This window comes from Herpailurus yagouaroundi, unplaced genomic scaffold (assembly GCF_014898765.1).
Source record: "Herpailurus yagouaroundi ecotype Mexico unplaced genomic scaffold, PumYag 100, whole genome shotgun sequence".
NCBI lineage: Eukaryota > Metazoa > Chordata > Mammalia > Carnivora > Felidae > Herpailurus > Herpailurus yagouaroundi.
This window is the reverse complement of record NW_024412391.1, coordinates 54,449,865-54,476,688: the sequence shown is the minus strand read 5'-3', so window position 1 is coordinate 54,476,688 and position 26,824 is coordinate 54,449,865. Positions and strand designations below refer to the sequence as shown.

Sequence of the window (26,824 nt, the reverse complement as noted above, 5' to 3'; positions counted from 1 at the left end):
GAGCAATTATATGCCAATGAAATGGGCAATCTGGAAGAAATGGACAAATTCCTAGAAACACATAAACTATCAAAACTGAAACAAGAAAAAATAGAAAATTTGAACAGACCCATAACCAGTAAAGAAACTGAATTAGTAACCAAAAATAAAACAACAACAACAACAACAACAACAACAACAACAACAAAACCAAGATTCCAGAGCTGGATGGCTTTCCAGGGGAATTCTACCAAACATTAAAGAAGACTAAACACCTATTCTTTTGAAGTTGTTTCAAAAAATAGAATGGAAGGAAAACTTCCAAACTCATTCTATGAAGCCAGCATCACCTTGATTCCAAAACCAAAGACCCCACTAAAAAGAACTACAGACCAATTTCCCTGATGAACATGGAGGCAAAAATCCTCAATAAGATACTAGTCAAATGGATCCAACAACACATTAAAAGAATTATTCACCACGACCAAGGGATTTATACCTGGAATGTAGGGCTGGTTCAATATCTGCAAAACAATCAATGTGATACATCACATCAATAAAAGAAAGGACAAGAACCACACAATTCTCTCAATAGATTCACAGAAAGCATTTGATAAAATACAACATCCTTTATTGATAAAAACCCTCAATAAAGTAGGGATATAAGTATCATACCTTAAGGCCATATATGAAATACCCACTGCTAACATCATCTTCAATGGGAAAAAACTGAGAGCTTTCCTCCTAAGGTCAGAAACATGACAGGGATGTCCACTCTTGCCACTGTTATTCAGCATAACATTGGAAGTCTTAGCCTCAGTAATCAGACAACACAAAGAAATAAAAGGCATCCAAATCGCCAAGGAGGAATTCAAACTTTCACTCTTTTGTGACGACATGATACTCTATGTGGAAAACCTAAAAGACTCCACCAAAAAACTGCTAGAACTGATCCATGAATTCAGCAAAGTCACCGGATATAAAATCAATGCATAGAAATCAGTCATATTCCTATACACCAATAATGAAGCAACAGAAAATCAAGCATCTGGGTGGCTCAGTCATTTGAGCATCTGACTTCAGCTCAGTGAGCTTAAGCCCCACGTTGGGCTTTATGCTGACAGCTCAGAGCCTGGAGTCTGCTTAAGATTATATCTCCCTCTCTCTCTGCCCCCCACCCCCGCTCACATTCTATCTACCTCCCTCTCTTAAAAATAAAAAAAAAATTAGAAAGAGAAATCAAGGAATCAAACCCATTTGCAATTGCACCCAAACCCATAAAATATCTAGGAATAAACCTAACCAAAGAGGTGAAAAATCTATACACTGAAAACTATTGAAAGCTTATGAAATAATGGAAGAAGATAGACACACACAAATGGAAAAATATTCCATGCTCTTGGATTGGAAGAACAAATATTGTTAAAATGTCAATGCTACCCACAGCAATCTACATATTCAATGCAATCCCTATCAAAATAACATCAGTATTCTTCACAAGGCTAGAACAAACAATATTAAAATTTGTATGGAACCAAAAAAAGACCCCGGATAGCCAAAGCAATCCTTAAAAGGAAAACCAAAGATGGAGGCATCATAATCCTGGATTTCAAGATGAATTACTAAGCTGTAATCATCAAGACAGTATGGTACTGGCACAAAAACAGACTCATAGATCAATAGAACAGAATAGAGAACCCAGAAATGGACCCACAGACATATGGCCAACTAATCTTTGACAAAGCAGGAAAGAATATCCAATGGAATAAAGACAGTCTTCAGCGAATGGTTTTTGGAAAACTAGACAGCGACATGCAGAAGAATGAACCTGGACCACTTTCTTACACCAGACACAAAAATAAACTCAAAATGGATGAAAGACTTAAATGTAAGACAGGAAGCCATCAAAATCCTCGAGGAGAAAGCAGGAAAAAACCTTTAGCAACCTTTTACTCAACACATCTCTGGAGGTGAGGGAAACCAAAGCAAAAATGAACTATTGGGACCTCATCAAAATAAAAAGCTTCTGCACAGTGAAGGAAACAATCAGCAAAATTTAAAGGCAACTGACAGAATGGGAGAAGATATTTGCAGATAAAGAGTATCTAAAATCTATAAAGAACTTATCAAACTCAACACCCAAAAAAACTAATAATCCAGTGAAGAAATGGCCAAAAGACATGAATAGACACTTCTCCAAAGAAGACATCCAGATGGCCAACCGACACAGAGAAAATTTTCAACATCACTTGTCATCAGTGAAATACAAATCAAAACCACCATGAGATACCACCTTACACCTATCAGAATGGCTAAACATTAACAACTCAGGCAACAGCAGATGTTGGCAAGGATGCAGAGAAAGAGGATCTCTTTTGCACTGCTAGTGGGAATGCAAACTGGTACAACCACTCTGGAAAACAGTATGGAGTTTTCTCAAAAAACTAAAAAATAGAACTATCCTACGACCCAGCAGTTGCACTACTAAGTATTTATCCAAGGGATACAGGTGTACTGTTTCAAACGGGCACATGCAACCTCAATGTTTATAGTAGTATAGCCAAAGTATGGAAAGAGCCCAAATGTCCATCAATGGATGAATAAAGAAGATGCGGTACACACACACACACACACACACACACACACACAATGGAGTATTACTCAGCAATCAAAAGGAATGAAATCTTGCCATTTGCAACTATGTGGGTAGAACTGGAGGGTATTATGCTAAGTGAAATTAGTAAGAGAAAGACAAATATCATATGACTTCACTTATATGAGCAATTTAAGATACAAAACAAATGCACATAAGGAAGGGAAGGAAAAATAATATAAAAACAGGGAGGGGGACGCAGCGTAAGAGACTCTTAAATATAGAAATAAAGGGTTGCTGGAGGGGTTGTAGGAGGGGGATAGAGCTAAATGGATAAGGGGCATTAAGGAATCTACTCCTGAAATGATAGTTGCACTTATGCTAACTAACTTGGATGTAAATAAAAAATAATAAATAAATAAATAAATAAATAAATAAATAAATAAATAAAGCCAGAAAGGTTAAAACACAGGAAACTTTCAGTAAGTAGAGCAAGAAGACAAACGGTTGAAAAACAAGAGAAAGAGGATAAGAAAATTAGAGGACATGCAGGTAGGTGATTGGCCACTTGAATAGTAGAAGGGCCAAAAGAGAGAAGAGGGAAAATGAAATAATTAAAAAAAAAAATTCTCCAGTACTGAAAGATGTGAATTTGAAAATGAGAGCCCAATGATGGCACAACAGATAAAAACAAGTCAGAAGGAATAGGAGGAGCAACAAGATCTCACACACTTGCGGGCTGGAGGCAGGGGGAGGCTACATATCACAGATGAAAGATAAGGAATCCAAACATTTTGAGACTTTCTCAGGCAGAAGGAGATCTCTGGTGGCCAGGCAGGCACTCTGAGGTCTCCTTCCCAGCCCTGTCCTGGAAGGAGAAGTTGTTAATACCTGCTCTGGCTGAATATCAAGAGATCACAGTAGGCAGAGGAAGGGGGTGAATTTGTGATAAAAACACAACAAACATAGCAAATGAGAAACGAAGTACTCACTCTGGGCAAAAATAAAGACATGTGCAAAAAAAAAAAAAAGAAGAAGATGTGAAGACTATTTTGGAAGCATAAACTGGATCCATTTTTTAAATGACAAAAAGATAGGAAAGTGGCCTTGGACAGCTCCATATAAAAAAAGGAGCTATATTGACTGCCACACATATTTTGTTTCCTCCTAGATTTTGACTAAGTAAACATTCATGGATCAATAACCAAGTGGAAAACAAAGTAGAGCTTCACAAGCATCTTTTATTACTGAAGCTGCACTTGGAGAAAATTCAAATTACAAACACAGCTTTTGTTTATTTTATTGAATATTGCCTATTTCATCCTTTTCAACACAGGGCGGTACATTTAATCTAGAGTTCATTACTATTTAATAAACAATTATGGAGCAAGTATTGTGTTACAAGTACTTTTCTAAGTACTTGGAATACAAAAGAGCCCACAAATGTTGCCTTCATTGAGCTTATATTTCAAAGGGGAAAGAGAAACAATAACATACATAAATTAAAATATCAAGGATGTCATATTAGCAGTGCTGTAGAGAGAAATAAACATGGAAGGGCTGGGTAGTGCTATGGAGAAAACGTTGCAATTCATTCCTCAAAGGGAATGTAGGCCACTCCAGGAAGGGTCATGACTTTGGATAAGGCAATTCTTTGTATCTGAGGCAATCCCTACAGTGGTTGAGAGCTCAATACTGTTCACCAACAGCACTCCCAGCCGAGGACTTGGCAACAAGTCCTTCCCTGAAAAGAGATCAAAGTCCACCATGTAGTCAATCAATATTCTCAAACTATGGAATGACCAGAATGAGTTACTCAGTAGTGGTTTACATAATCTCCACATATAGGTATTTAGGTCCTACTATAGTCAAACCAGATGAGAAAGTGAGGGTGTCTTGTTTTAAAGCTTAAGACACACACTTATCTTCTGAAGGACCTTAACCAAGTTGTTATGGCTATATTACCTAACATAGGTAAAAATAACATATATGGAACAATTATTTAAAAATCTATGTGTATAATACTTTACTGTTAAATTATTAGGTATGGAATATGCTTCAAAATTTAGAAAATGCAACAATAATGTAGTAGAACGAATCACCAAGAAATGAAAGTATTCTGACATGGGCAGTTGCCATATTTTTATTTCTTAGACCTAGCAAAAAATTAAATAGTATTATTGCTTTTTGTTTTTTCTTTTTCTCAAGTGCTTTATCTTTCGGGGTTCAGCAAAAATATCATAAAGTCATATATGTATTCTTAGAGTTCTGTTTACTTGAAGACATTATCTAATTCCAGTTCTTTAATGTTTAATCATATCCTAATAAAGACAATTTAATCTAAATCACTAGTTTCACAAAGATTTTTGAAGAGTGCATATTTTCAGAAATAACAATATCTATTATTTATTGACTTATTTCTATGTGTCAGACATTATATGGAACTGTTTAAATTTTCTCAGTCAATTCTTATATCAACCCTACCAGGAATATTCCAATATTAATCATCTTTACTCATGTATGAGAAATCTGAGGGTTAAGGAGTCTACATAACCTATCTGAGATTATATAAGTACCAAGTAGCATATATAGGATCCAGTCTCAGCCTTGGAGTTAGCTGCAAAACTCTTAAGAGGTTTACTGCAAATAATCTTGTCTGATGGCAAAAGGAGAAATATTTCTGACATGAAACAGAGTAGCAGAGCTTATAATCAAATATCAATGATATGAGTAGTTCTCCTCAGACTGGCCTCAAGCCCCAACTACAGCTCTTGACCTCAAATCTTGAATGAGACAGTCAACCACGGTGGGATTATTCACTTTTGCGATGGAAAGTGAGAAAGCCAGAAGTGAAAGACCTGAGTAATGACATGAGAGGTGATAATAATTTGGTAAAACTGACAAAGACAATTCAGTTCCATAAGATTTCACAGAAAAAGTTTACTATTTTTAAAAAGGTGCTTTGGGGTAGGGTTAATTCTTTGAAGGTATAGACAAAAATCAGTCCAGCTTTTGAGGAACAGAATGCAATGCTTAACAAAAGTAAATTGTTGAAAAGCTGCCATTGCAAAGAAATTCTGGAGTGTGCAATTGCTTTAGCTGAAGCAGATGGAGTTCATCATGCCATATTCAAGATTTTTTTTTTCACCTCTCCTTGAAATAATTAGCCACAAGACTATAAGTACATTTTTCATGTCAAATGGACAGTGGCTTCAAAGAAATTAGAGGGTGGAAGTGTGAGGGAGTGAGAAAAGGAAACTGACAATGCACGAAAGACAAAATATCAACATTTCTTGTATAATCACTGAGCATGTGTCAGCAAGCATGAGGTCATTTTTTAACTGGAAGCAAGAGAACTAAAATAGGTAGTTTACTAAGCAAGAGAAGTACTCATCTTGCCTACCAACTTAAAAACTTGCAAAGTATTGGAGCAGCCAAGGGTTTACTTCTCCCTAAATTCAAACAGTAGGAGTGGAAGTATGATACAACTATGAGAAAAACTAGTATCAAATGTGATGTCGAGAAAAGAAGAGCCAAAACCTAAGTCCTGATATTTTAGGATCTGTGATCTATACTTTGTATATCGTGGCAAAACAGGATACCTCAGGAGAATATTTACATTACAGAAGGCATAGCTACAGCCCTTCTTATTCAAGGCTGTTAGTAATTAGACCATTATTAGGTTCACCAAAATGTCAGTTATATAACTTCTACCTGTGCTCATCTATAACTAACTTCTAGTACAGAGTAGTCAATAAGTTTTATGAGTCTCAGTTTAGGTTCTATAAAATTCTAGTTACTTGAACAGAAAATGGGCACACTTCTAGTTTGGCCATGCTAGGATTACTTACTGCCAAAACCTGTGTTGTGAGTCACTGACCACAAATAACAATAATAATAAAAATATGATATTTATAATGTACAGTGTAATTTATAATTATAATAATAATTATTATTGCAATGTTCTGCTCAAAGCACTTTACATATATTCATTCCTATAAGTGTTATAACAGCCCTTGAAATAGGGCCTTTAGTTATGTATTCATTTTGCTAATACATAAGCAGAGATGCAGAGAGGTTAAGTTGCTTCACTAGATCCCACACAGCTGGTAAGTAGTAGAGCAAAGAATGAAACTCAGTTATCCTACCTGTGAGAGTCTATGCTCTTAACCACAACAACATACTATATAGACTATGACCGCTACATTGAAACCACTTTGCTGTAATACATGCTGCACTATTCTTGGATCTAACTGGAGATTTCTTATCCACTATTGCTAACTATTTTGGGGGTATCTCTTTTTGCTTCTTCTTGGGGGTAGCCCAAGCCAACATTCATGAGAATACTATAACTTCCCATAACTTGCATGAAACCTCTATGGAATCAAGTTGCTTTTCCTCAGTTACAGAACAAGATCCTGGGAGGCCTAAACATAAAGTGTGTGGAAATTTACCTAATTCAAAAATCCAGCACCCGTATATCATAAAATAAGAAAGCTCAGAGGAGCTATATCTAAAATCTGCTTATATAAACTGAGACTAATGATTGAAAACTGTTTAAAAAAAAGTCAAAAATGTTCTGAGCAGCTTTGGAATGAGTAATTGATGTTCATGGTATCCAGGGACAAATTAGTCATTCAGAAATTTAAGAAAGGAAGAAAAGCCCCATGAGTGTTTCTCAAAATCTTAATTTTCTTCTTTTTTTCTGTTGTTCCTGTTTATTGTAGGAACTAATTTTTGGATACATCATCCTCCCTTCATATAGCTAAGGTGACTCAGGGGACATCTGTATGTTCTGGCATTTCCTGGGTATAGAACCAATCCTGAGGTGGGTCAGTAATGATATAAGGAGACATAAACCAGAGAAATTAACTCAGTCCTGCTATAACATGGGGCTTCTCTCTCCTTGCATTCTAACAATACCCTAGATACATGCCCCTAAGTCTTAATGTTGTTTTTATAAGCTTAGCCACTACTGTAGCCATCATGCAGTGCAATAATATGGCTTTTCTTTGATTGCTCCCTTCCTAAAACTAAAACCAACTCAAGTTCTATCTTTTTAGTCTAGTTCTTGTAATGTAAGGATTTAAACTCCTGCCTATTACAAACACTAATCTGTCCTAGAAAAATTTTCTTTTTTTTTTTTTTTTAACGTTTTATTTATTTTTGAGTCAGAGAGAGACAGAGCATGAACAGGGGAGGGACAGAGAGAGAGGGAGACACAGAATCGGAAGCAGGCTCCAGGCTCTGAGCCATCAGCCCAGAGCCCGATGCAGGGCTCGAACTCATGGATGCAGGGCTCGAACTCACGGACCGCGAGATTGTGACCTGAGCTGAAGTCGGACGCTTAACCGACTGAGCCACCCGGACGCCCCTCCTAGAAAAACTTTCTAAACCTACTTTTGAGCTTATTCCCCATTCATACAGAATACCCTGATGCTGACTGTTATTTCAATTGCTACTTGCTTCTATTATGATTTATGTATTTATTTTTAATCCATAATCTTTCTCTATGGGAGTCCTTCTGACCCATAACTTGGTTTGTTATCTGTCCTGTCCCCAGGCCAAGAGTCCACCTTAGGACAGCTACTTTCTTTTCTGAGAGTCCTTATCTTTACATTTCTCTATAGCACTATGAGAAATACAACTCTATTTTTAGTCAACCATGGCATACTGTTTGATGCCTAATTTAAAGACGAATAACCATTAACTTCCAAGGGGTCAGAGACACTCATTTCTTTTTCTTTAGGATATGACCTTCTCATTGTTAAATCCCTCATGAACAGTACATTACCTGGCACACTGTAGACACTCAAAAATATACGTAGGAATGGGAGAAAAGAGGTGGACTGAACATGAAGTCAAACATTCTTGCATTTCAACTTCAGTTTAACTTCTTGCTAGCTGTGTGAACTTGGAAAGTAAATTAAGGTCTGCATGACTCACTTTCCTCACTATAAACGGGGACTAGTAGTACTTTTCATATAGATTGGGAAGGGTTAGCAATTTTGCCTCTGGGGACAAGGTATAATATTTTAAATATTATAACAGGGACACCTGGGTGGCTCAGTTGGTTAAGCATCCAACTTTGGCTCAGGTCATGATCTTGTGGTTCATGAGTTCGATGACTGCATCAGGCTCTATGCAGACAGCTCAGAGGCTGGAGCCTGTTTCAGATTCTGTGTCTCCCTCTCTCTCTGCCCCTCCCCCACTCATTCTCCCTCTGTCTCTCTCTGTCTCTCAATAATAAATAAAACATTAAAAATTTTTAAAAATTATTGTACCAAAAATAACATAAAAATAATATAATTATTATAATAGCATAAAAAAGTAACATAAAAATGTAGTGACTTAGAAAAATGCTATTAATACTTAAAGTTACTTAAAGGTTATAAAGAGTTCATATAACATTATTTTGGTATGATAATCTACACAAAGGAACAAGTATAAAAGTCTATTTTTGTTAATAAAGAGCTACCAGGGGTGCCTGAGTGGCTGAGTTAGTTAAGCAACTGACTCTTCATGTCAGCTCAGATCATGATCTCAGTTTCTGAGTTCGAACCCTGCATTGGGCTCTGCTCTGACAGCATGGATCCTGCTTGGAATTCTCTCTCCTTCTTTCTCTGTCCCTTCCTTGCTTGTGCACACGTGCATATGCTCTCTCTCTCAAAATAAATAAACATCAAAAAAAGAGCAATCCATAATTACCTCTATGTTGCAGCATTATCATACTTTCTTCATTGAGCATTTATATTTAACAATGAATATTACGTTTGAAAATTGAAAATGTATGTATGAATACATGTGTGTGTATATATATATATATATATATATATATATATATATATATAACATCTGAAGTAGATAAACAATTAAAAAGATTTATATCAGATCATATATAATTATATATCATAGATAATAACTAGGAGATGAAAGGAAAGAGGAATTTCATGTTTCAGATTAATGTTTTTAGCACATTTGTTTTCCTAAATAAAAGATAACTGATTGATAATAACTTGCCCAAAGTTATGTGGTAGTATTAAGGTTACTTCAATCAATTAATAATATTTTAAATAAAATGATAGAAAAGCCAGCTTTTATTATCTTTACTTTTTTTAATTCTAGATTTTAAACTAATCAATAGAATTTCTGTCTGCCACACACAAATTCCTTTTCTTGTACAAGAAAATGATTAATTTCTAAATATACAAGAAAGAGTATAAAAAAGTTTAAGATAAGTTTTGGTAACTTTGAATAGCTAATTGTTGATAATAATAATTGTACATGAGAGAAATATGCATGCAATATAGTTTACACTGTAATGATTCAAGGTCTCCCAAAAATATTGTGTAATTTGGCTCACTAGTTGCACTGGTCTATTTCACTTGTCTTCATGGCAAGCAAGGTAATGAAATAGGAAATTATTTGAGCCAAGTAATTTCACTGGAGGTAATTCAGTTCAGTTGTAGTTTTTGAATCTCCCCAGGATAAGTCAAAATACACCTTAACTTTCAAATATCCAAAGTTCTGACCTTTTGATTTTTCATAAATTTTTTTTTACTGACATGAGTTATTCTTCCCACCCTTTTCCAGTTAATAATTTGGATTCTTTCCTGAAAAGGATTTTCCATGCACACCACACAAAACTATCCATCAGCTTCTTCCCATGCTTAGGTTTTTATTCATCTTACCAACACCGATTTTTGTTGGAAACAAATCAGAAACTTAGGGAAACTACAAATGCAAAAGATATGACATGTCAACCAATATAACTTCCTACAAACAGGATGACTTCTTATAATTTATTTATTTTATTTTATCATACTTGACATCATCATAATACCACCATTATCCTTTAATCATAGAGTGAGAATATTATGCTTGTTTAATGCTTAATATAATATTCAGTTTTATGTTTTCTCCTTCCCCGGAGTTGGAGGAAAAAATGAAGAGAAATATTTTGGCTGCATAATTCTCCTCCCATCCCTGCCCATGCCAAGTCTTTTCCTTTGAGCTCTGAACCATTAACTCTTAGTGCACTTGGAGGCATTACTAAGCTAAGGGGATTTTCTTTACCAGGGAAGAAAAAGGAAAAAAGAGCTATTTATCATTTTCTGGAGAAGAAAGAAAGGAAAATCATCCAAACATATTTTTTTCTGATTAAAAACAGCTAGGACCATGATCCTCTTATTAATATCTTCCTCCTCCAAACTTCCTGGTCTATGATTCTTAAGTGTCTCACTCAATTATTTACTAAGTCCGTATTCAAGTAGTTCATACTATGGGGCAGGCATTTTTCTAACAATAGGGTTTAAAAAAATGAAATTCTGTAATCACAGCCTTCAAGGTGGTGGGGGAAAAGATGGCAAACAACAAGCACATACTATGTAAAAAGTGGTTAAAAGAGGAATGCACACAGTACAATGGAGGTATAAAAAGACATTATCTCTAAGGGTACAGAAAGGTCTCAGAGAAGGAGTGCTTAGGTTCTGACTTTAAGAATGACTAGAATGAACTCATCAAGTGAGCTGGCCAAGCAAAGGGAACAGAGTATGTAAAAACTAGAAGCTGTGAGTGAGTACAGCACGCTTGGCAAACAGTTCTGAGTCATGGAATACGTGGAAGTAACGAGTGAATTTGGAACTAGATATTGTAAGATCTTTATCGTTATTCAGAAAGATCTGGTCTGAGAATTGAAAGAGTTTAAATAACAAGGGATACCTATATCAAGTTAACATTTCTAAAAGTTTATTCATCTTGGGGCGCCTGGGTGGCTCAGTTGTTTGAGTGTCTGACTTTGGCTCAGGTCATGATCTCACGGTTTGTGAGTTCGAGCCCCACGTCAGGCTCTGTGCTGACATCTCAGAGCCTGGAGCCTGCTTCAGATTCTGTGCCTCCCTTTCTCTCTGTCCCAACCCACTCACATGCTGTCTCTGTCTCTCCCAAAAATAAATAAACACTAAACAAAACTTTTTTTAGTTTATTCATCTTATTGGTGTAGGTCATCTGCAAAAATATTTTAAGTTTAAAATGTTTAAGTCTAGATGATGGATGATCATAAACTATATTAAGACAAAGACAGGAAAAGTACTTTTGGTATAGTGAGGTAAGGACTTCTGAAAATCCTTGCTTCCATAAAAGAAACTTTTTCAGAACTCTGGAAATTGACCAAAGGCCAACAACAATAGTAGGAGCATTTATTCAAGGGGGAAAAAAAAGGATGATGTGGGACTGATGTCAGCAAGATGTCTGATTAAGATGTTACTCAATATATTCCCACTTTAACAACAACAATTTGGTATCTATCCACAGACAGAAGTACCTTTGTGGGAGCTATATTTCAAAAAATCTGAGAAGAGTTTTGCCCACCTGTCATCAGGTAATATGCATACAGGCCTCATTCTTGTTTGTGGACCCGGCAGTGGCTAATGACTTGGCTCTAGCTATTCTCAGTTCCTTTTCTCAAGATAATCACTCATGGTCAAGTGACTTTGTGGAAGTCCAGAAGTCCAGTGGAGAGCTTTCAGTGTATATTTGAAACACAAAAATACAAATTTGGATGCACTGGAGAGATTAGAGGAATAATTTTACTTTATCCACATCACTGCTCACCCAAGGTGCCACAGCTAGTTCCAAGAGAAATCTTTTTGGCCCAAGATTTCTAACAAGGGAGAAAGTAAGAGCATGTAAGTCAGTATTTTTTGCATACCCAGCTGGGTGAGATGCTGCCATCAAAGCCCAGTTCTTTCTTTCCCCATCCACAGTATTGAGTTTTGAGGTGCACTAGTTGGGGATGCAGAAAGGCTGAGAGAGTGGCCTATAGGACTCTGGGAGTGTATTAAAGGTATGTGGACTTCCTGAAGAAGCTTCCCGTAAACCAGAGAGGATGCCTCACCTGCAGATCACCCCAACTGGCTGATGGGCACCTCCAGGGTTCTGGGCAGCTCAACCACACACCCTGTTGCCACCTCCTTTTACATGCTCCTTATGATGGTGAGAGTAAATTTTGGTAGGGGACTAGTGAGCATGTGCAGAAAACTGGTCTCAATCTGTGGGCTAGGAAAAAACAAACAAACAAACATAAACTTGAACTTTAGCACAACTCTTGGCAAACCTCAGTAAGATAAATGACTGACTTTTTACCAGAAACCATGGAGATTAGAAAGCAATGGATGACAATTTTCTAAGGGCTGAAAAAAAACAACCAAGAATTCTATATCTCACAAAAAACATCCCCAAAAATAAAAGATGAATTGATTCATTCTCAGATATTAAAACTAAGACTTTATTATTATCAGACATGCCCTACAAGAAATATAAAGGGAGTCCTTTGGATTGAAATGGAAGGGCATTAGATAACTTACTTCAACATGAAGAAATAAATGCACTGGTATAAGTGACAACATAAACTGATAAAAATTAAAGTATATACATCATTTTCTTTGTAAATCTTTTCTTATATTTAATATAAATGACAAATGCATAAATAAATAATTATAAAACTATGTTGATGAATTATAATGTATAAATATGTCATTTATAGGATCATAATAGCACAAAGTGGGGGAAAAGTATGAAGCTGTATTGGAGTAAAACTTTTGTAATGTTAAAATTAAGTACATATGTATCTGAACTAAGCTGTTTGAGTTGTTAATTATAATCCTTAAGGTAATCATTCTGAGAATAAATTAAAAAATGGTAAAATAATAATAAAAGTTTTAAAATAGTATATTAGAAAATATGTAACATAAAAGAAAGCACATATGGAAGAATAGAGAAATAACAGCAACAAAAAGGTAAATAACAATATATATAGATATATAGAAAAATGAGATACATAGAAAATGAGATATATAGATATATGAGATATATAGAAAAATACCCCAGGAAAATGGCCCTTGCAAATTTATTGGTACCTATCTCAAATGTAAATAGGCTAAACTCTCCAATCAAAAGCAGTGACTGGCAGAATGGATTTAAAACAAGCTGACTCTCTGTTCTCTACAGATGCACACATTAAATTCAAAAACAAAAATGGGTTGGAAGGAAAATGAAGGAAAAGTACATAATATTCAAATAGTAACCAGAAGACAGCTTGAATGGTATACTACAATTAGACAAAACATACTTTAAGACAAAAATCGTCACTAAAGACAAAGAACATTTTGCATTGAGAAAAGACTCAATTCATCTAGATGATAAAACAATTATGAACATATGAACATATGTTCATATATTCATATGTTCATATATTCATATGTTCATATGAACATATGTTCATTAGGATATGAACATATATCCTAAATAAATGAAACAAAAACTAACAGAAATAAAGGGAGAGACAGATAATTCAGCAATAATATTTGGGGATTTCAATACCCTGCTTTCAATAATGGGTAGAATAACTACAAAGAATATTATAAAGATGAATAACAGCATAAATAAACTGGCCTTAAAAAACATCTACTGATCACAGTCCAACAACGGCAGAATACACATTGCCCTCTAGTGCATGTGGAACATTCTCCAGGACAGATAAGATGTTAGTTAGGCCCTTAAATTTTTTCAAAAAATTTAAAAGGATCAAAAGCATGCAAATATTTTCTTTAACCACACATAACTTTTCAGTAACAGAATGATGAACTCAAACCTGACGTGATCAAAATCCGAAGTCAACATAAGTTTTTAAGCATAGAGAGAAATTATGAACATGTCTTTTTAAGGAAAACTAATTCAAAAAGTTTAAGAGCCAGAAAAAAAACACTGTGAAATTATACTCATAATGATAATTGGTAATTTATATGACCATATAGGAATGATCAAATGTAAGTTACACTAAGCACCTCACACTCATGAACACATGTGATCTTTCTTTAAAGCCCACGACATAGGAAATATTATTATCATACCTCCATTTTACAGATAAAGAAACTCAGGATAAGGGATATTAATAATCCTGCCTACCATCACATATACCATAATTTCTTTATCAGTTCTCCTATTAATAGAAATCAGTGTTGTTTCAATTAAGAAGTTATTATGAATACAGCTGCCATGAACATTTGTACAGGGTTTTGTGAAATTAAATGTTCATAATCCAAGTCATCTGGAAATAAAACATTAAGAAGAAATGAGGTGCTGAAGTTTCATTGCTGAAAGTGAATGAAAAGAAGGGAAGAATCAGAGAAGATGGAATAATAGTTTTCAGATCACAAGGCAAATCTGATACTTCAAAGAAAAAGAGGAAGAAAGATTTCTAAGGAAAAATAGAAAGATAGCAAGCTACTTGCAATTCTAAGAAAGTTCTGGCCAAGCTAACACAGGGTAATTATAAATGTCATTAATCAAATTAGTGGTGTTTCTTTTTTATTGTTTGTTTTTTTTTAATTTATGAGGGAAATTAAATTGTATTAGTTGTATGTTGTCATGTGTCTACTAAGATAATCACATAGTTTTTTTGTCTTTAGTTCTGTTATTGTAGTGAAATGCATTGATTTTCAAATATTAAACAAATCTTACATTTCTGAGGTAAATCTATTTGATTATGATCTAGTTTCTGAATTTCCTGAAATGATGCTTGAGAATCTCATTTAAAAAATCATGACAGGTGATTCTTAAGGACCTTAAAATTTGAGAACCAATATAATCCATATTTACACATTGCATAACCTTTATTATAGTCATACCATATATAGATAAAACTGAAAATTCACACCCAAGCCTCCAATTCCTATGTAACAACAAATAGTTTATGATATCTTTTTCCCTTCTGGTATCTGTAAATCCTTTCTCTTACACTGACGAACATGGATCCTATGACCTTTAATATATATATTTCTTTATTTGTTAATTTCCCTGGATATAAATAATTTTTCAGCCTTGCTGCCAACACGTCATCCTTCTGGACACTCCCTTACCCTTGAGCTTTGACTCCTAATGCCTGTACCATCCTCCTCCACACAGATGTTCTTCTCAACTTTCTTGGACTTTAAGACTTCACAGCTCTTCCATTTAGACACCTACCTTAACTTAGTCATGCTCTGACTCTCTACTCAGGGACATCCACCTTCTCACATAGAAACCCTGTTTACTTCACTTGGTCACCATCAACTCATGCTTGGCTGTCCTTTTAGATGAGTGCCCTTCTTACTTTGCTTGGATCTTTTTTTTTTTAACACTTTTTAAATTTATTTTTGAGAGACAGAGAGAGACAGAGCATGAGTGGGAGAGAAGCAGAAAGAGAGGAAGATACAGAATCTGAAGCAGGCTCCAGGCTGTGAGCTGTGAGCACAGAGCCCAACGCAGGGCTCAAACTCATGAACTGCCACATCATGACCTGAGCTGAAGGTGGACACTGAACTGACTGAGCCACCCAGACGCCCCATCTTGCTTGGATTCTAATTGCCCACAGTGGACTGTCCCACTTACTTGGATATTCTTCTTGACTTTCTCAGCCTCTGAGATCTCAAACCAGGCTGTCTTCTTCAGGAACACACTTCTCACTTTGCTCTTTCCCTGAATCTTCACGTCCAAACTTGCCCTGTGGGCATTCCTCCTCATCCTACTCAGGCCCTGACATTCTGTGTAGGGTAGCCCATCTACAGGGATGCCTTCCTAGCTTGCTTAGACTCTGGCACTTCATGCAAGGCTGACCATCAAGGAAAAACTCTTCTTAACCAAGCAGAAATTGGACACTCTTTCCAAGGCATCCCTGTTATGTAGGCACAATTCTTAGCTTACTTCGGCTCTGACACTTCTCTGTGAGCCTCATGTCTCCCATGACATAGACACTTACCTTGCTCTGCCTCACCCAATGCTTTCAGGACTAAATTATTCAATACAAGAAGTAAAAGGAAGAGAAGGTAAAGGAAGGAAGAGTGGAATTGGTAAATAAAGAGCAAAATGAAGCATTTGCCATAACACTTTAGGAGTAGAAGGAGAAGTCAGAGATGCTCTTTCCATTCAGATAGATTCACTCTTGAATAAACCATTAATGGATATACTGTGAACTAGACCTATCAGCATTAATAAATGTGATCTTGGAGGATGCCAATTAAAAACAACAACAACAACCACCCTGTATTGGATAAAATTCATATAACATAAAATTCACCAATTTAAAATGAACAAGTCAATAATTTGCAGTATATTCACAGACTTATGCAACCATCACAACAATCTAAGTTTAGAATAATTTCATCATCCCACAAAGAAAATCTGTGTCCATTAAACAGGTACTCGATTTACTCATCACCCAGATGTAGGAAACTAATTTAATTTCTTTCTCTAAGGATTTGCCTTGTCTGGAGAGGTCGTATAATTGGGACCACACTAAATATGGTGTTTTGAAAACTAATTTATTTTATTTAGCTCAATGTTAACAAGGCTCATCCATGCCATAGTGGGCATCAGTACCTTATGTCTTTTTTTTTTTTTTTCAACGTTTATTTATTTTTGGGACAGAGAGAGACAGAGCATGAACGGGGGAGGGACAGAGAGAGAGGGAGACACAGAATCGGAAACAGGCTCCAGGCTCTGAGCCATCAGCCCAGAGCCCGACGCGGGGCTCGAACTCACGGACCGCGAGATCATGACCTGGCTGAAGTCGGACGCTTAACCGACTGCGCCACCCAGGCGCCCCCCTTATGCCTTTTTATTGACAAGCAATATTCCATTGTAGGAGTATGTCACATTTGGTTTATCTATTCATCAGTTAGTGGACATTTTGGTTGTTTTCACATTCTGACTACTAGGAATAATGCTTCTTGAAAATTCATGTGCAACTGTTTGTGTGTGCACATCTCTTTTTCACACTCTGAGGACTGTGTTAGTCTGCTCAAGCTGCAACATCACAACACCACAGACTGGGTCACTTAAACAAAAGCAATATATTTTCTCAGTTTGGGATGCCAGAATTACAAGATCAAGGTGCTGGCAGGGTTGGTTTCTGGTGAATTCTCTCCTGGCTTGTAGAAAGCTGCCTTTTTCCTCTTCCTCACCTGGCCTTCTTTCTGGGCACACTTCTGGTGCCTCTTCATCTTCTTTTTTTAAGTTTATTTATTTATTTATTTATTGAGAGAGAGAGAGAAAGAGAACATGAGTAGGGAAAGGCACAGAGAGAGAGGGAGAGAGAGAATTACAAGAAAATCTTGTGCTGTCAGGATGGAGCCCGACTCTAGGCTCAATCTCACAAATAGTGAGATCATGACGTCAGCTGAAACCAGGAGTTAGACGCCTAAACAACTAAGCAACCGAGGGACCCCTCTCTTACTCTTCTTATAAGGATCCCAGTTGAACTAGATTAGGATCTTATTTTTATTACCTCATCTAATCTCAATTACCTTATTAATAAAGACCTATTCTCCAATTTTAGTCACAATGGGGGTTAGGGCTTCAATCTATGTATTAGAAAGGGGGACAATTCAATCCACAACATTCCACATTATGTCATCCTCTCATTAAACTCACACCCATCTTACATGCAAAATACATTCACCTCATCTCTTCAGCCCCAAAAGCCTTAACCTACTTCAGCATCAACACCAAGTACAAAGTCTCATCTAAATATTATCTAGATCAAGCATAAATGAAACTTAAGTTATGACCTTGAGGAAAAATTCCTCTCCACCTGTGAACCTATGAAACCAGATAAGTTCTTCCAAAATAAGATGGTGGGACAGGCAGAGGCTAGAGATTCTTTTCCAAAAGGGAGACCTTGTAACAAAGAAAGAAGTGACAGGTCATGAGAAAATCTAAGACCTACCATGGAAAATTCCATTAGAAGTTATGGCTCCAAAATCTTCTCTGACTAGATGTTCTGTCCTGTGGGTTCCACCAGGATGGTGGCCACTCCTTCCAGGCCCACTAGTGAGGCTTTTCTGGAAAGCATAGCCATCCCTTTGGCTCTGGGTGGTGGCCATACCCTCTCAGCCATGGGTTAGGCCTTGCCCTGGAAACCCTGGTCAGGAACAGCCTGGCCTACTGAAACCAAGAAGGTGGCTCCACTTTCTGTAACTGAGGAGTAGAAGGCCTTGCTCCTCAGGCCTATCTCTTCTGGGCCTGTGGTGGCAGTGAATTCATTGCAGCTAAGTTCATAACAGGTATGTAGGTAGGAGGGAAATTACTGGGTCTTATGGTAATTCTATGTTTAAACTTTTGAAGAACTGCCAGAGTCTTTTTGAAAATGGCTGAACTAGCATTCAGGAGGTCCTGGAGATCTCTTGTTTCAACAGTGTTTGTGTAGAAGAGACCTGGATTTGTCCTTTCTTCCAGCCTCCAACCACCATCTTTTCAGAACCGTCTTCTCTGCCATCCTCTGTCTCTGGGACCAGTGAACACCATATTTTGAGTTTAACTCCTTACTGCCTATTACCCATGACTTCCCAGATTCAACAGAATTATTCCACTGAGGTGAAGGTTCCTGTCAACTGCATCATCAAAATGGATCTGTGGGCCTCCTACACCTACCTTTATCTGCGCTTCTATTTTGACCATGAGATGTGGCCCTGGAGAGTCACTTCTTCCAAAGTTAGCTAAGAGAAAGCAAGAAAGAGCCAAGTATCTCTCAAAGATGCAAAACCAGTGCCAGAGCTGTGCCTTCTTCCAGAACATGCAGAAGCCATTCCAAGATGAGTGGGGGTAAAACCTGAATGCCATGGGAGTCACTATGATTCTGGAGAAACTGACCAGGGACCTTTGAGATCTGGGCATTCTGGATCTGCCCACGCAGTTCTGGGACTTCCCAGAGAACTACTAACTAAATGAGCAGGTAGAACTCTTTAGGAAGAAAGCAACTACCTTACTATCTCCTCAGGCCAGTGGCACCCGGGCTGGATAAGTATCTCTTTGAAAGGCTCACCTTCAAGTATGACTAGGAGGCTCTGAAGAAGTATAGCATTTGAGGCACACCTACCCTTCCCCATGAGCGGCCCCCGCCCCCCGCCGCCACCACCTCCTCTTGGTGTTGGGGCTTCTGCTTGAGCCTCTGCCTTCAGCCACAAGACAGCTTCTTAACCATTCTGGAACCCTCTCCCAAGCTGTGGACCAAGAGAAAACAATGAAACGTTTTGCAACAACAAAAATAAATAATAATAATGAATAAAATTAAAATGGTGAACTAAGATTAGCTATGAATAAGGGATTCAGTTTCTTTCCATCTTCAGCAATACTTGTTACTGTTGAGGCTTGTCATTTTTTTAAAAGATTTATTTCATTTTTTAGAGAGAGAGCACACCACAGGGGAGAGGTGCAAGGAGGAGAGGAGTGGGGGAGTGGGGAGAGGAGCAAGTAGAGGAAGGGGAGAGATGGGAGGAGATGGGAGATGGGGTGGGGAGAGAATCTTAAGCAGACTCCACATTCAGCATAGAGTCCGACTAGGAGCTTGATCGCACAACACTGGGATCATGACCTGAGCAGAATCAAGAGTCAAACGCTCAACAAACTGAGCCACCCAGGCGCTCTAAGACTTGTCACTTTAAAGGAACTCTTGAGCATACTCACTGCCATCATAATTTTAACCACAATCTCTCACATTCCTTCCTCAGCCATTTACTGACTTGTGTGCTTTTCTCTATCATTTCTTCTCATCAAGTAGGGCCAGCTGATTCCCTGAAAGCAAAATATAAAAGGGACCTTGTGAAGTTATCTAGAGTTTTTATTTATTAAAAAAACCCTTTATGGCATTTGCCATCACGTGGTTAACTTGGTTTTGCAAGGCAAGCTCTTTGATGCTGGTTAATTTTGCTGAGACATTCTCCCTACTGTTTCCTTCCAGATAGTTTCTGATTGCGTAGAATTTAGCTAAGTGAGCCTTAGGCAAAGACTTCCTAATGTCAAAGCATTTATTCATAAGGAGAAAATTACATTCTTTAAAAATCAATATAACTAATTAATATAACAGTATAAATTATGTAATTGCTCGGTAATTTTTGCTGTTTACATAGCAAATTAACTCATGGTTTTAAAACAAATTTATGCCCTTATAATAACCTCTTCATAGGCACTAATATGGGGCACATCTGAATACCAAGGGGAAAATAAATGAGGTAGAATAAATATTTTGTATTTAGTTAACTGTGAATTTTCTTAATAGCCCAAGTAAAACTGGTGCTTCTGGTTTCCAGCTGTGTAGTTCCTGTCTGTAATTTTTTTTAAATGGTTCTATTTTGGTTCACCATGGTCACATAAACCTGGGATATCCTCTTGAACCGCAAGTTAAAGATTATCAATATCAGACTGGAATTATGTCATAAAATATTACTGGCTGATTCATTAGAGTTGGTGTTGTAATGTTTCTTCAACTCATAAACTGCATTTACTATGAAGCCAGAGCTTCAGACATTTTCTGATATACAGATTTTTCCATGGTAGCAGAGATGATCTTGTCATTTTATAATTTACTAGACTGAAGTAATTCCCAGGCAAAGCACATGTATGAGAAAGTCAGCAGATGCTCACAATAGGGGTGAACAAATTCCAGACCCAAAGTAAAGACATTACACATGCCTAGAATTGCAGTCTTTATCTCTAAGGCAGGTGTTTCAAAACTGGACTGATCCCAAATATTTTTTTTCCTTTTTGGTTATTGTTTTTCTAGAAGAAGTTGAAAAGGATGTTAAAGATAAGGCAGGTGTTAAGATAAGATTCCTCAAGAGGAATGACTCATCAACAGCCAATCAGGGGTTTTGTATCTGTGAACATGACCAGGGGTGGTGGCTTGGCTATGGTTATGAAAACTCCCTTCAGTTCAGAGAAAACAATATTTTTAAACAAATGTTTGAAATAATTCCCACTCTAAGGGGAAAAAAAATCTCCATAATCACTTGCACCAATTAGATAACCAAGAATTTATTACTATGTCACTTTAAAGTTAGTAGCTTGGATTCCAACTCCGCCTATTATGTTAAGGCATATTATATTCTTAATATTTAAAATAGTATAGGACGATGGATTAATCTCTTAGTACATCTGAACTGAATATGTCCAAATGAATTATTAACACAAAGTATGTTAATGAATGAATCAGAGCAAGGAGAAACAAGTAGGGAGTTTAAGATGTTCAACATTAGTGTCTTCCAGAGTTATGCCAAGTTATTTTTTCTAGGAAGAAAATGGATTAATAAATAATACAAAGACAGAAGTTCATTGGCCCCTTTGTCATTTGGCTCCTCTGGGAATTATGGCAAAGAACATTTGCCCTTGTTAACCTGTGAACATTTTTCACTCCCTTAGGTCATTTACTCTGGCTCAGGGGTCCAATTTTCCTTTCATTCATTAACCACATTGGGAAGTAGAGTTCCTAACCCTTTCCAGTCTAAATGTGGAACAATCACATCCCCTCACAATCAACTGCCAGTGTGCTGGGACCTTTACGTTTCACTGTGCTCTCACAGTGACGCAAGTTTTTAACAATTGAAGGATATTAACTCAAAAACTTGTTTTTTAATTGGAGGAGCTCAAGGGATTTCAAATAAATGAACTTGTATAAACTGGAAGCTGGTACATGTGCCTTTCCAATTATTTTTGTGCAAATTAGGGGAGAGGGCACTTCTAATCTCAGAAAGCAGATTTCAGAAATTATTTTAACTATGAAGCTAGCTCAGGATAACAAAGCTGAGCAGTTGTGAATTGTTTGGGTAGCTGAAAAGACATAACCTTACCTTCTATATAGTAAAGATACCATATGTTCAGAAAAATGCCATTTCATTATTTAAGTATGTGCATTTTTGTTAATCCACTGGGTTATTTTCTTTTATTGGACCCATTGGAAAAAGAAACAGAAATGTCTGAATGAATTGTAGACTTTTGCTAGACCTTTTGCACTTTCCTCTAAATTGCATAATTCAATTGTGAATAAAAAAACCCGTTGCACCCTTTTGCAACAATGTAATTTAAATATTGTCTTCATTAATAAAAAAGACTAACAAATATATATTGTTATCACTAGGGAACATCTTCCCACACTGTTTGAAATAATGCTTTACATTCTGGAGACTGTAAGGAATACAGACTTTCTAGGAACTTTCAAAATGTACACTGGCATGGTAAGTTAAGGAAGCTTGGTTTGGAAGAATGATAGGGAAATCCTCTGTGTTCTTTGTCATTGCCTATTTCCTTACATAAGTGAAGAGAGAGAAGGGGGAGGGGGCTCTAATGGTTAATTAAGCCTTTTGTCAAATAACATTAGATAATTCCTGAAAAGAACAAGATTTAGGCACCTAAAATCTGTAATTGATCTTCACAAGGGAACATACTCTTCAAGAAAATAATTTCGTCCAGGAATAACTTTTTCATTTAACATATTCATTTTATATTAATTCAATATGAAGAACTTTCCAATTCTCATACACACACTATAGGTACGTCTATAAAATGTTTTACATATATATAGGTATATATATACATGCACATATATATACATATATACACAATACATATATATACATATATGTATATATACATATATACATAATACATATATATGCATATATGTATACATACATATATATATATATGTGTGTGTGTGTATATATATATAAAATCTCCAAAGGAAAAATAGTGTCTTATACTTAACGTTTTTTCAGCAAGCCCCTGGAATTAAGACACTTATTGGGCCAATTGGTAAAATATGCATAATTGGATACAAGATAAGAAAATTAACTATTCATTTAGATTTTTGATCTTTTTTAAAATCACAGAAATGAGTCACAAAGATATATACCTTATAAAAGATTCACACTCAATATAACATAACTGGACAACCAGTTTTGTAACATATATTAGCAGTAGTAGAGTTTTTGGAAAAACAGCTATATTTTTTATCCCCTTATTTGTTGTACAAACATTTATTTTATAATATACTACAGACCACAAATCCACAATGTCACCAAGAATATGTGACAGTGTTTTTCCATAACTATACCAGGAAGCAATATCATTTATTAAATTGTTTTGAATATTATAGGTAATATTTTTTTATTTTTCTTTCTCTTATTAAAAGTGAATTTGAGCATTTTAAAACACCCTTATTGACTACATACTATTTTAATTTCTTTTTTATATGTTTTCTTTGTATCTTTTTTGTTGTTTTTATTTTTCTATTTGGTTTTATCAGAGTTCTCTATATAGTCGCAACTTGGGATAGTTAAACTGAATGATTTATTTATTCAATGTATATTTACTAAGGAAACTTATTGAAACTTAATCATTATTTTATGTACAAAGAAAACAATAATAAACAAGATATTCCAGTAAGGAAAGACAAAGAATGAATAAACAAAGAATATATAAGATAATTACTACTACTGTGAAGAAAGTAGATTATAAAGGAAAATTACAACAGGAACTCTCTTTCATTGCTGCTGGGAATACAAAAATGGTACAGGACAGTCTGGCAGCTGTTTTGTTTTTTTAATAAAACTAAACATGCAAAACTAAACATATTATTCGGTAATCATGGTTATTTACACAGAAATGAGGTGTAAACCTGCACATAGATGTTTATAGCAGCTCTATTCATAATTACCAAAACTTGGAGGCAACCAAGATGTCTTTCATTGGTGAATAGATATATAAACTCTAGCATATCCAAACAGAGGAATATTATTCAGTGCTAAACAGAAATAAGTTATCAAGCCATGAAAAGACATGGAGAAAAATTAAATGGTCATTATTTTAAAAATTTTGTTTTAGTTGTTTATTTATTTTTGAGAGAGAGAGGGACAGTGTGAGTCGGGGAGGGGCAGAGGGAGACACAAAATCCAAAGCAGGCTCCAGGCGCTGAGCTGTCAGCACAGAGCCTGATGCTGGGCTTGAATTCACAAGCTGTGAGATCATGACCTGAGCTGAAGTCAGACGCTTAACCAACTGAGCAACCCAGGTGTCTAATAAATGTTCATCATTAAATAAAAGAAGTCAATCTGAAAAGTCTACATACTGTATGATTCCAACTATATGACATACTGGAAAAGGCAAAACTATGGTGAGAGCGGTTGAGAAGAGGAGGAATAACTGGGAAGAACAAAGAGTATTTCTAGGGCAGTGAAACTATTCTACATTACACTATAGTAGTGGATACATGTCATTATACATTTGTCAAAACCCATAGAATGTACAACAGAAAAAGCAAACATTAACGTCCAGTCTAGACTTTGACTGATGTGTCAACAGCTAGGTTTATCCATTGTAACAAATGTGCCACCACCCACGGGTGCGATATTGATTGTGGAGGAGGCTGTGCCAGTGTGGGGATAGGTGGTATATGGGAACTCCTTCAGCTCAATTTTGCTGTGAACCAAAAACTGATCTAAAAAATAAAGCATATTTTATAAAAAGTAAATTATAAAATAAATTCTCATATTTCTTCTTATTTATAGGTTTGCATTCTTATATGCACTGAATAGTATGAGGCAAGAGCTAACAAATTTTGCTACATTGATAAAGAATTTCTGTATGTTGATTTTCATAATGACCTCAAAAACCTTTAAACTCCCACATCAGTGGGTCAGCATCTGGATTCTGTACTATTCCATTACTTATATGTCTATATTTATGACAATACCATATAATTCTAATCATTTTGACTTTATAATTCATTATCAGGCTGCATATAGTCCTGTTCAAGGATGGAGGCTCTAGAATGAGACCACATAGTTACTAATGGTTTGACCTTAGACAATATAGTCATCTAGTGCCTCACCTGTCAAATTAAGAAGAGTTTTTAGCTATGTTAAGTAAAATAATATATGTAAACTGTAGGGAATAAGTTTAGGAATTCCCGGAGCCTGCACTGATGGGTTATCAAGGCATAAGGAATTACAAACCCATAGGATGCTCACACCCAAGTATGGGCAAACAAGATTAGGTGAATAGGTATAGAGAGGGCGGGACAAAGTCCCCAATAAACAACAAAGGTATATGAAATAAACAAGATTAGGTATTCAGGGCAGAAGTGCCACCCAAGTTAGTAGTATAGCAGAAAGCTGCTTTCACAGGAAGGACGGACTAAATTTAGGTAAACAGGTAAATAGGGCTATAGACCTCTGCAGGGCCAAAGTTGCCCTGAGAGGAGATAATTAACAAAAGAAAGGTGCCTTGTTGACCCTGAGGTAGCATGCTCTGTCTTTCTTGTCTTCTAGACCAGTTTAGATAAATAGAGGTGGTGCCTCACGTCTGCTCTAAACAACCTTCCACTCAGCGCAATAATTTTGTTTTGTATTGACACTAGCTCCACATATCTTCAAAACCCCCTTTACCTTACGTCCATGAGTTAAAGTTGATGCTTTCGTTATAACTTTGAGCACGTCCATCACCATATTTGTAAGCCTTCTGATCCTAATAAAAACGGAGCAAGGACCCTTAATTGGGGCTCTTGTCTTCTCCCGGACATTAGCTATCCCTTGCATTTTACTCCTGCATCCCGCTTTCTTGCTAGACAAGAAATAACTCTAGACCCAGAGTCTATGACATGTAAGGCTTTTAGAAAAATGCTTCACGCATCAAATCATATCTATTACCGTGTTTACTAATTCTATGATTGTTACTATAACATGGTCACCAAATACACCGCTTCAGTGTTTTTATTTTTCAATAAACTCTTGATCTTTCATTTCATTTTGTAGTTTTGTCTTTCATATGATCTTGAAAATAAAGTTGTTGCAAATCATAAACCTAGTTTATGCTGGTGACTTTTGATCTTTGATTTCCTTCTCTGCATATCTTCCAATATTTTCCAAACTCCAATATTCTCCCTTGTAGTTACATGGCATTCTCCCTGTGTGTCTCTATCTTCACGTGGTGTTTTGCTCTTCTTTTAAGAACACAGTCATATTGATTAGGGCCCACATGAATACCTTCATCTCAATTTGATTACATCTGCAAAGACCCTATTTCTAAATAAGGGCACATTATGAGGTATTAGGGTTGAGACTTCAAAATATCTTTTGAGTGGGTACGTAATTCCACCTCTAAAATATCAACACACAGGATCAACTGAAAACCATTAGAACTGGGGAGCTTGGGTGGCTAGTCAGTTAAATATTCAACTCTTGATTTTGGCTCAGGTGATGATCTCAAGGTCATAGGATCAAGCCCTGCATTGAGCTCCATGCTGAGTGTGGATCCTGCTTGGGATTCTGTCTCTCCCTCTTTCTCTGCCCCTCCCCCTCACACATGCTTGCACCCTCTCACAAATAAACATTTTTTTCAAAAAAGAAAATTTGCTGCCTTGATTTCTGTTGCTACTAAATGTATATA

At 36.3% G+C, this 26,824-nt stretch overlaps 1 long non-coding RNA gene across 2 annotated transcripts in view; it reads right to left on the bottom strand.

The window, feature by feature from the left end:
• Window positions 1-26,824, bottom strand: part of LOC121028675 (uncharacterized) — an 87,502-nt gene that overhangs the window by 19,226 nt on the left and 41,452 nt on the right. The window contains exon 4 of one of the 2 annotated variants that reach the window (XR_005789378.1): window positions 19,535-20,179. The exons of the other annotated variant lie outside the window; for it this stretch is intronic. This is a non-coding gene — a long non-coding RNA (uncharacterized LOC121028675). Of the gene's footprint in view, window positions 1-19,534; window positions 20,180-26,824 lie in introns of those variants that run through there. 2 annotated transcript variants of the gene reach the window in all.